The following is a 9572-nucleotide window of genomic DNA, read 5'->3' on the forward strand; positions in this document are numbered from 1 at the left end:
AACAAAATCACAGATACTTTACCATTTTAACAACCACAAATTGAAAAGGACCTCTGAAAAGTATAACTACTATACAAAAAAATCCCTAAATGTCAACAAATGCCCAGTCCATATTCAGCTGACACAATTTCTCAGAAATGTCTTTATACAGCTTGTTCCAACAATAGCTACTAGAGCATTTGTGCTAGCTGCTCCCTCTGTCTCAATCATTCTCCCCCAGATGGCTGACCCTCTCCCATGTCCCCCCCAGGTTGCTGCTCAAATGTCTCCCTCACAAAGGCCCACCCTGCTCCTTCTCTCCCACAGTCCTGGCCTCTCTGCACATTCCACACAAGGCAGCTACTGTCCCTATGGACTTTCTCATCTGACAAAAACATAAATGCCACAAGGAAAGAGGTATCTGTCTCCCTGATGCCCATTTTATCCCAAGCACCTAGAACAGATACGTAAAAGGTACACAATAAATATTTATGAAATGAATGAGCCAAGGTGGTTTTTAACACTGAAGTAACCATTCTGAGGAGCAATAGACCCTCAGTTATAATTAGTGTGAAACTCAAAAAGGAGTTGAAACCAAGCAGAGACCAGTTAGCACTATGAGAACTAGGAGGACTTCTCTAAAATAAACTATAATCACTATTCACTGATATAGCATTTGGACTGTTTTGCTATCCACCTGCACTGGCTGAGTTTAGACAGCTTTTACTGTTTTTATGTCCAACCCATACATTTAAAACAGTATCGAGTAACCCTTAAGTACACAATTACCAACTCATAAGAGACTCTTCTGCTCCCTTGACAAATCATTATGGTTTGGCTTTGACCCTGCACCTGGGTACTCTACTTACACACACACATACACGCATGCATTCACTTCACACACACACACCCCTCTTCCACACCAACTCTGAGACATACCCCAACACAGTGATTTCCCAGTCTGAAAGAGGTCACACTAGGTTAGAGAGCAGCCATGGTGATTTACATAAAATCAAGTTACTGCACTTTGGGCTACAGAAGTCCTGTGTTGCCATTTCATCCTCTGGAGCTCAGGTAAGAAATGTCGGTTCCCTTTCAACTAGAGGCAAGGAGCCCCAGCCAGACACCGCCTACTATCTGGTGAGCTACAGTTCTGAGGAGACACTTGAGTTGCAGTGCCTGTGGCCAGCAGAGAAAGAGGTCTCTGGGGCCATGGGCCCCTAACCGGGAAGCCTGGGCTCTCCAAGGTATTCCCAGAGGGCTCGTCATCCCTGCCAGGGGCCCAGCCCTTATAGAAGCTGCACATTTCTGGTCTCCTCCTACCACTATCTGCACTAACCAAACACTTGTGCTATCGATAAAATTCTTTAAATGTGTCTGCACCCAAATGTTTACCACCTTGGCTCAAACCCAGTTCTGGGAACATGACATTTGGAAGATAAACTCCGAGGGGAAACCCAACAATACATTCACCTTCTCCCACCCCTAGGTCCACAAAGTCCACTGGTTCCATGCAATCCAAGTGCCCCTGGAGAGAGGAGCAACCTAGACTGTCAACAGTCTTAGCAACTGCACCACCAACTGTCAAGGAGGGGGAACTCCCTGGCCAGACCTATCAGAAAGGGAGAAACTGAGGCAGAACAAACTGTGAAGCATCAAGAAAGCCCACAAGTTACACTGTTCCATCATGTGCTGGCTAGTTGGGGAAGGACTGGATTTGGTTTTCTAATCTAGGGGCAGCAAACTACTGGCTGGGCCTGTTGTAGTGAACAGTTTTCCTGGAATACAGCCATGCCCCCACAAGTATGCATGGTCTACAGCTGCTTCACCTACAAAGTAGACCCAAGTAGTAGCGACAGAGATAATACAACCCCAAAAGCCAAAAATATTGAATACCTGATCCTTAAAAGCAGGAAGAAACTGCAGCCCTGGCGGGATATGCTGAGTATTAAAGGACCAGAGGGGACCCAGACACTGTAACATGTCTGAGACAAAAAAGAAAGAGGCACACCAAGGAGGTGCTCCAGCTCCATTAGGCCCCAGAGGACAAAGCAGTACCTGCTCTCCCCAAGGTATGGAGCCTCATTAACCTGCAGAGCAGGAGAGAGCATGACTCGGCACACTACTGGCAAAGAACCAGCCCCATGAGGGCTATGGAGCCGAAAGCGAAGCCACATAAGCCCGTCCCTGGCAACCAGAACAGGCCTGTCTTCACTGTCAAGCCAAGGTGTGCACTAGGGTAACAGCCAATATGTGCTCTCCAGGGCCTTGGTCTGCTCCTGCCTGTCCTCCCTCAGCCACAGTAACCACAGCCTCACTAAGGGACAGATCCTCTACTCCCTGCACCGTGCCAATGAGGCCATTGCTAAAGCCCATTGAAACCTCCCAATGCTAGCAACACCTCACCATGGCCTTCAAGACTGTCTGCATCTGACAGACATGTATGTATATGTTCTCTCTCACTCACTCTCTCTCTCTCTCTCTCACACACACACACACACACACACACACACACACACACCATGCTCCTAGTTCCAACCACACTGGTCTTGTCTCAACTCTTCACACCCACCGCACCTGCCAACTTCTACTGCCAGGTCTTTGCACATGCTCTTCCCACTGCTGGGAAAGCCCTTCCTCCCATTCATCCTTCAGACACAAGCAAGCACCTATTATTCAGGCCTGCTCTGCCTGCCAGCTCTTACCCCTCCCCCTTCCACCCCCTAGGACTGCCCAGCTGAACTTGACATCTGACATTCAATAGGTTCTCTTCTCCAACTGTTCCACAAGACAAAGAGCTCTTGCTCATCTCCTTATCCAATGCCCAATGAGGCACACAGGAGGAAATGGCAAATGGAATCCTCCCTGAGTTATAAATACCCAACCACTATGCTACCACCAAAGACTTGAGTCAAAAACATAACAATATAAATATAAACTCTATCCAGGAAGAAGCAACATGAAGAAGATAAGCAAGGACACAGCCCACCACAGCCCGTGGGGGAAGTGCTCACTGCCTCCTGCACAGGGCTGTTTGAAGAAAGGCATTCAGAGGTTCCAGAAGGCTCTATGGCCTTGTGTCTTGAAGGGCCTCGTCTCTCACTGCTGAGATGTGTGAGTTACACCTCAGTACCCACACACCCACACCCTACACTCCCCTCCTTTCTTATCCCAACCTAAAACACCCAGCCACAGTACTTCCAACTGATCCCTGTCCTCTCCAAGGCTTGACTCCACCACACCCTCTGTTCTCCTGGAAATTCCGGCAGTCCCTCCCTTTCACACCACCAACCCATTCCAAATGTTTCAGTGCTTTTTCCCCACTAGCTGAGGGAGCCCACCTGGCCCCCTGGACCTCTGGACCATCACAGGACCAAGAACCAGGTAGGTTCTCAAAAAGAAACTAGCTCTACTTTTACTGTAATTAATGCTGTTCCTCAAAATACTGAGTCCCTTCTATGGACTCAGTACTGAGGTTTCTTTCAATGTTTCAACTCTTGCTCCCCAGCAAGTTACCTAGGCAAGTTCCCATGGCAGTTCAAAACTTCAGACATCTAGGACAAAGGAGGCAATATATAATGGGATAAAGACAGTCTATTCAACAAATGATGTTGGGAAAACTGGACAGAGATATATACAAAAAAAAAAAACCCCAAAAAACAAAACCAGACCACCTTCTTATACCATATATAAGAATAAACTTGCCCTGGCTGATGTGGCTCAGTGGTTGGGTGCCAGCCTGTGAATCAAAGAGTCACCGGTTCGATTTCCGGTCAGGGCACATGCCAGGTCCCCAGTAGGGGAAATTTGAGAAGCAACCACACATTGATGTTTCTCTCCCTCTTGGGGAGCGGGGAAGGGGGAGAATAAACTCAAAATGGATTAGACTTAAATGTAAGACCTGAAACCATAAAAGTGCTAGAAGAAAACACAGGCAATAAACTCTGGCATTGTTCTCAGTAATATTTTTGTTGCTAGATCTCCTTGGGAAAGGGAAACAAAAGAAAATATAGACAAACAGAACTGCATCAAACAAAGTTTCTGTACAGCAAAGAAAACCATCAACAAAATGGAAAGACAACCTACCAACTGGGAGAAAACATTTGCCAATGATACATCCAATAAGGGGTTAATATCCAAAACTCATAAAGAACTCACACAACTTAACACAAAAAAACAATCCAAATTAAATTATTCAGGGCAGAGGTCCTGAATAAACATTTCTCCAAAGAAGACACACAGTTGGCCAATAGACATGAAAAGATGCTTAACATCGCTAATTATCAGACACACACAAATTAAAAACAGTGAAACACCACCTCATACCTATCATTAATAAACAAGGGTTAGCAAAGATGTGCAGAAAAGAGAACCCTCCTGCATTGTTAATTGAACTGCAAATTGGTGCAGCCACTATGGAAAACTGTGGCTGGTTCTTCAAACCAGAAAACTATGGAGGTTCTTCAAAGAATTCAAAATAGATCTACCATATGATCCAGCAATCCTACTTCTTAGTATTTATCTGAAGGAACACAAAACACTAATTAGAAACAATACCTATAGCCAGTGCAGCATTATTTACAATAGCCAAAATCTGAAAGCAACCTAAGTATCCATCAACAGGTAACTGGAAAAGAAGATGTAGTTCATATATACAATGGAGTATTACTCAGCCATAGAAAAGAGTGAAATCATTTGCAACAACATGGATGAACCTGAGGATATTATGCTAAGTGAAATTAGAGAAAGACAAATACCACATTGTTTCCCTTATATGTGCAATCTAAAAAACAGCATAAACAAACAAACAAAACAGAAACAGACTCACAGATATAGAAGACAGGGAGGTTAGGAGACTGGGTGAAAAAGGTAAAGGGAGTAAGAAATGTAATTGGTAATTACAAAATACTCATGGACATGTAAAGTACAGCATAGGGAATTTTAACCAATAAACTGCAATACCTATAAGGGGGATCCCAAAAAACAGAATTTATAAAAACTGTATAATTATTCTTACTGCACCTTTAAACTTCAGTCACCTTCAAAGTACTCTCCATTTCATGCAATACACCCATCGATGTTTCTTTCCATTGCTCAAAACAAGTTTTTGAACTTGTCAATTTTGATGCCTTTTAGTGCTTCTGCCTTTTTTGTTTCATCTCTTCCACAAAGGACAAAATGTTTCCCTTTGAGGACTTTTTTCATCCCAGAAAACAAACAGAAAGAAATCACTTAGGGTGAGATCAGGTGAATAGGGAGCCTGGGGTATAGGGTGATGCTGTTTTTCGGTCAAAAACTGCTGAACACGCAGAGTGGTGTGGGCAAGTGTGTTCATAAATCACCTATCATGAAATAAGCAAATGCATTTAAAGTCTTCAAAAAAATTCACTGAGGCTGAACAGCCTCTCACAACACCACCAGCTGATATCTTAATACAGATGGGTTCCTAGAACACTCACCTAGTATGTAGAAGCCTTTACTACGAGGGGCTGGCCCTTCAAAAAATTCCAGTTTTTTAAATACCTCCTCGTATATGGTGCCAGGTGGGGTATTAAACAGACTTATCAGGGGGTATCACTTCTCAAAGTATATAAATGTCTAACCACCACACTGTATACCTGAAACTAATACAAATTAATGTTGAATATCAACTGTAACTAAAAAATAAAACTTCAGATAAATCCCCATATTTAAAATGTCCAGTAATTAAGTGTCCACATCCAGCCTAGTCTGAGACTTTGGGAAGTGGTATAAGTGTTTAGTACTGAGGATATATATGTGTTACAATATTAAAAGACATCCTGAAGAAATTGTGACAAGAACAAAAGTGGAAATGACTTCTCTGTTAATAACAAGTTCCTAGGAACTGATGTCTCCCACTTCGTATCATGCTGTATTAAGGAAATTCTCAAACAAATAGCCAGAGGAAAACAAGGAAATACCTTTCATCTCTGAGCTGAGCGCCAGAGCAGAGAAGACCTCAGATGTTTCTGGGCTCTGCTCTTCAAAGCCCTCTGAAGACTCCAGGAATCCTATATCAGCCCACCAAGCTGGGTACATTCAGGCCCCACACCTCTAGGGACCAAAGAAAACCCGTGGAATCTCTGTGCTCCAACACTCCCAAAATGATGTTACAATGAACCTTCTAGAACTATGCATATCCTTTTTTCTTAAATCCCACAATATCTGGCACCAGGTAGGCCATCAAAATGAGTGCCTTTGTGCCTTTGTTCCTTTCTCCCTAAGCTAACTCTTAGGGAGGATAAAATGAAGCTCCGGAAGGAATATAGGGTATTTCTGAATTCAAAAACGTTCTATTTTGCCCTGACCAGTTTGGCTCAGTTGCGTGGAGCATCATCCTATGAACCGAAGGGTCACAAGTTCAATTCATGGTCAGGGCACATGCCTAGGTTGCGGATTCAGTCTCTAGGGGTGTGTACTCAAATTGATGTTTCTCTCCCTCCCTCTCTCCCTTCCCTTCTCTCTAAAATCAATAAAGCATAGCCCTGTCTGGTGTGGCTCAGTGAACTGAGTGCTGGCCTACAGACCAAAGGGTCACCGGTTCCATTCCCAGTCTACAGCATATGCCTGAATTGTGCACTGGGTCCCTGGTGGGGGGCGTGTGAGAGGCAATCACACACTGATATTTCTCTCCCTCTCTTCCTCCTTTCCCATCTCTAAAAATAAATAAATAAAATATTTTAAAAAATTAAATCAATACGCATGTCCTTAGGTGAGGATAAATACAAACAGTTCCATTTTTTACTGTATTAAAATATAAGTAAAAAATAAAAAATAAAAAATATATAACACACTCAAAGACACATACAACAATGTGGTGATTACCAGAGGGGGAGGGGATGGAGAGCATAGTAAAGGGTAAAAAGTGGGTGAAACATATGGTGATGGAAAGAGATTTACTTTGGGTGGTAAACACACAATGCAATATACAGATGATGGGTCATAGAATTGTACACCTGAAACATTATTTTGCTGACCAATGTAACCCCAATAAATTTAAAAATATACATAAAATTTACCATCTTAGTTTTTTTAAGTGTGTAACACCACTGAAACAGTGGTGTTAAGTTCATTCACAATGTTGCCCAACCATCCCCCACCATTCATCTCCAGAACTTTTTTATCTTGCAAAATTAAAACTCTGTCCCCATAAAACACTAACTCCCCATGCCCCCACGCCTGGCACCCACCACTCCACATTCTGCCTCTATAAATCTGACTACTCTAGGGGCCTCATGTAAGTGCGATCACACAGTATGTCCCTTGGTATCTGGTTTATTTCATTTAGCACAAGGTATCTTCAGGGTAGAACCACATACATTTTAACCCCTTGGGACCAAAGTATGTACAGAACAAAGCCCATAGACAGCCCTGGTATACCTGCAGCCTAGATGGCTTTCCAGACCAGCCATAGCCCTGACAGCCTCCACTATCAACCAGTGCTTCTCACCATTCCCCAAATAAACTGTACAAAACTTCCCAGTGGCACTGGAAAGACCCAGAATGGCAAGACAGAGCAGCATCAAATATTATGCCTTGGATGCACTTCGAGTGCACCTGTCTCACCCCTGCTCTTACCTCCCACAACACTCTGCCTCTGTAGACATACCTCTTCCAGCCCCATCTCACAGCCATGAACCAGGGAGTCAAAAAGTACCTGTCAGGTGAACAGTAACAGTGACTAACTTGTGCACAAACTTTTCCAAAAAGTAGAAGCCAGAGACATTGAGCTCAACCGAAACCTATTCCCTGAAGCACCTGGGTCAGACATGGGACCTTTACACAGGCCCGCTGGGGGAGTGAACCCTGAGCTCCCAATATATCCAACTGCAGACAGGAGAGACCCAGACAACAAGCCCACCTACCATGTCACTGAAAAGGAAAACGCTGCACCCCATTCAAGTTCTGAGTACTAAGCCCACCCATCTTGTGAGGCAGAGCCAGGCCCAGACCCTAGCTGAGATGTAAGGATGCTTGCACAGAAAAAAATAGTAACACCAAGGTACCCCCACACAAGGTATCCACTCCCAGAGGAGGGCATTTTGTTGTTCATCATTTCAAACAGGAAAGCCCAGAGCATCCCAATTATCACTGGGTCAACTATTCCTGAAAAGAATAAGAGAGCAAAAATGATGGCCTGAGATCCTCTGCCAAATTTGGCTTAGGCAAGCAAGCGGTCTCCTTTGCAAACACACATGCCCCTGCGCAACATGTCACTACAAAACATGCCAAGAGTCTTCTGAGACAACTGACAAGGCGGGGAAGGCTGGGGAGGTAGCAGTTGAGACTCCAGGACCAGGTGAAACAGGAAAATTTAGGAGTGAGGATCACAAAAAGCCCCACCTGTAGAAGAAATCACCTCCATTGCAGCAGGTGACCAACAGGAGATTCCAATGCATCCAGCCTCCCTCCCAATCCCAAGAGAGATCATCCAGGGATCCTCCACGTTGTGTGGCATCTCAAACAACTGTATTATCTTCATAGCTGGGGTGTGTTTCTTTTCTTTCTTTTTTTAAGATTTTTTATGTTTATTTTTAGACAGAAGGGAAGAGAAAGGGAGAGAAAGAAACATCAGTGTGTGTGGCTTTCACATGTCCCCTACTGGGGATCTGGCCAGCTACCCAGGCATGTGCCCTGACTGAGAATCAAACCGGCAACCCCTATGGGTTTGCAGGCTGGCACTCAATCCACTGAGCCACACCAGCCAGGGAAGGTTGTGTTTATTTTCATGTCAAGAAATAAATCCTCCAACTATTTTATTCTTTGAAGGTTTTTTAGTTTGTTTTTAAAGTAGCAACACCTTATCACAGAGGTAACCTCCTGAGAAGGTGAGAATCTTTCCTTCACCAATGGACAGAATATCCTCCACTGCCCTGACCACAGGTGCCATGTGCTGCCTCAAGCCAGGTCTGTGAATCCACGGGATCGTATGTGCCATAACAGTGAGAGCAAAGCCACCACCTGAACATCTCCATGCGGTAAAGACAGCCCCATTCAGCAAGTTACTTCATTTGTTGACAATAAGGCACCAACCCTAATGTGCATATTCACAAATGGGCAATGACCAAACAATCTCCAAAGTCTTCTGAAGAACAGCATGAAGGCTATTGCTGGGCCACCTTCAAAGACACAACACAGTCTTGATGCATAAAGAGCCAGATAGCCAGATCCAGCACATAACCTCGTACCTCCAGTCAGTGCTCTCCACATACTTTCCACAATACTTTTCTTTGAAAGGGAGAAGGAAAAACATCTGTCTGTTGTTCAAGCACCCAGAGAGAGAGAACAGCATTCTGGGGTAGTCCCACTATATACAAATGAAGACCTGGGCCAACAGCCGAGATAAGACTAACTACTGTGGTCAGTTAATAACAGCAGACAGGAAGGCAAATCTCTCTGAAGAAAGATAAAGAGTACCTCCAACTCTCACCTCTAACTCCTAACCACCCCTTCTCTGCTGCACCACTCTAGCTGGAAAAGATCTGGAGCCTCAGGAAGCTTCTGCCTTGATTTCAAAGGGTCCCATCCTCCAGGATGGCAACAGGAGACTGGGAATGAGTGACTGAGATCTA

At 44.3% G+C, this 9572-nt stretch overlaps 1 protein-coding gene across 4 annotated transcripts in view; it reads right to left on the reverse strand.

Moving 5' to 3' along the window:
* Positions 1–9572, reverse strand: part of GATAD2A (GATA zinc finger domain containing 2A) — a 105310-nt gene that overhangs the window by 61279 nt on the left and 34459 nt on the right. The window contains exon 2 of one of the 4 annotated variants that reach the window (XM_053668090.1): positions 5002–5174. The exons of the other annotated variants lie outside the window; for them this stretch is intronic. The gene's annotated coding sequence lies outside the window, so the exon portion shown is untranslated. The remainder of the gene's footprint in view (positions 1–5001; positions 5175–9572) is intronic. 4 annotated transcript variants of the gene reach the window in all.

Source organism: Artibeus jamaicensis, unplaced genomic scaffold (genome assembly GCF_021234435.1).
Source record: "Artibeus jamaicensis isolate MK-2021 breed Jamaican fruit bat unplaced genomic scaffold, CSHL_Jam_final contig_477, whole genome shotgun sequence".
NCBI lineage: Eukaryota > Metazoa > Chordata > Mammalia > Chiroptera > Phyllostomidae > Artibeus > Artibeus jamaicensis.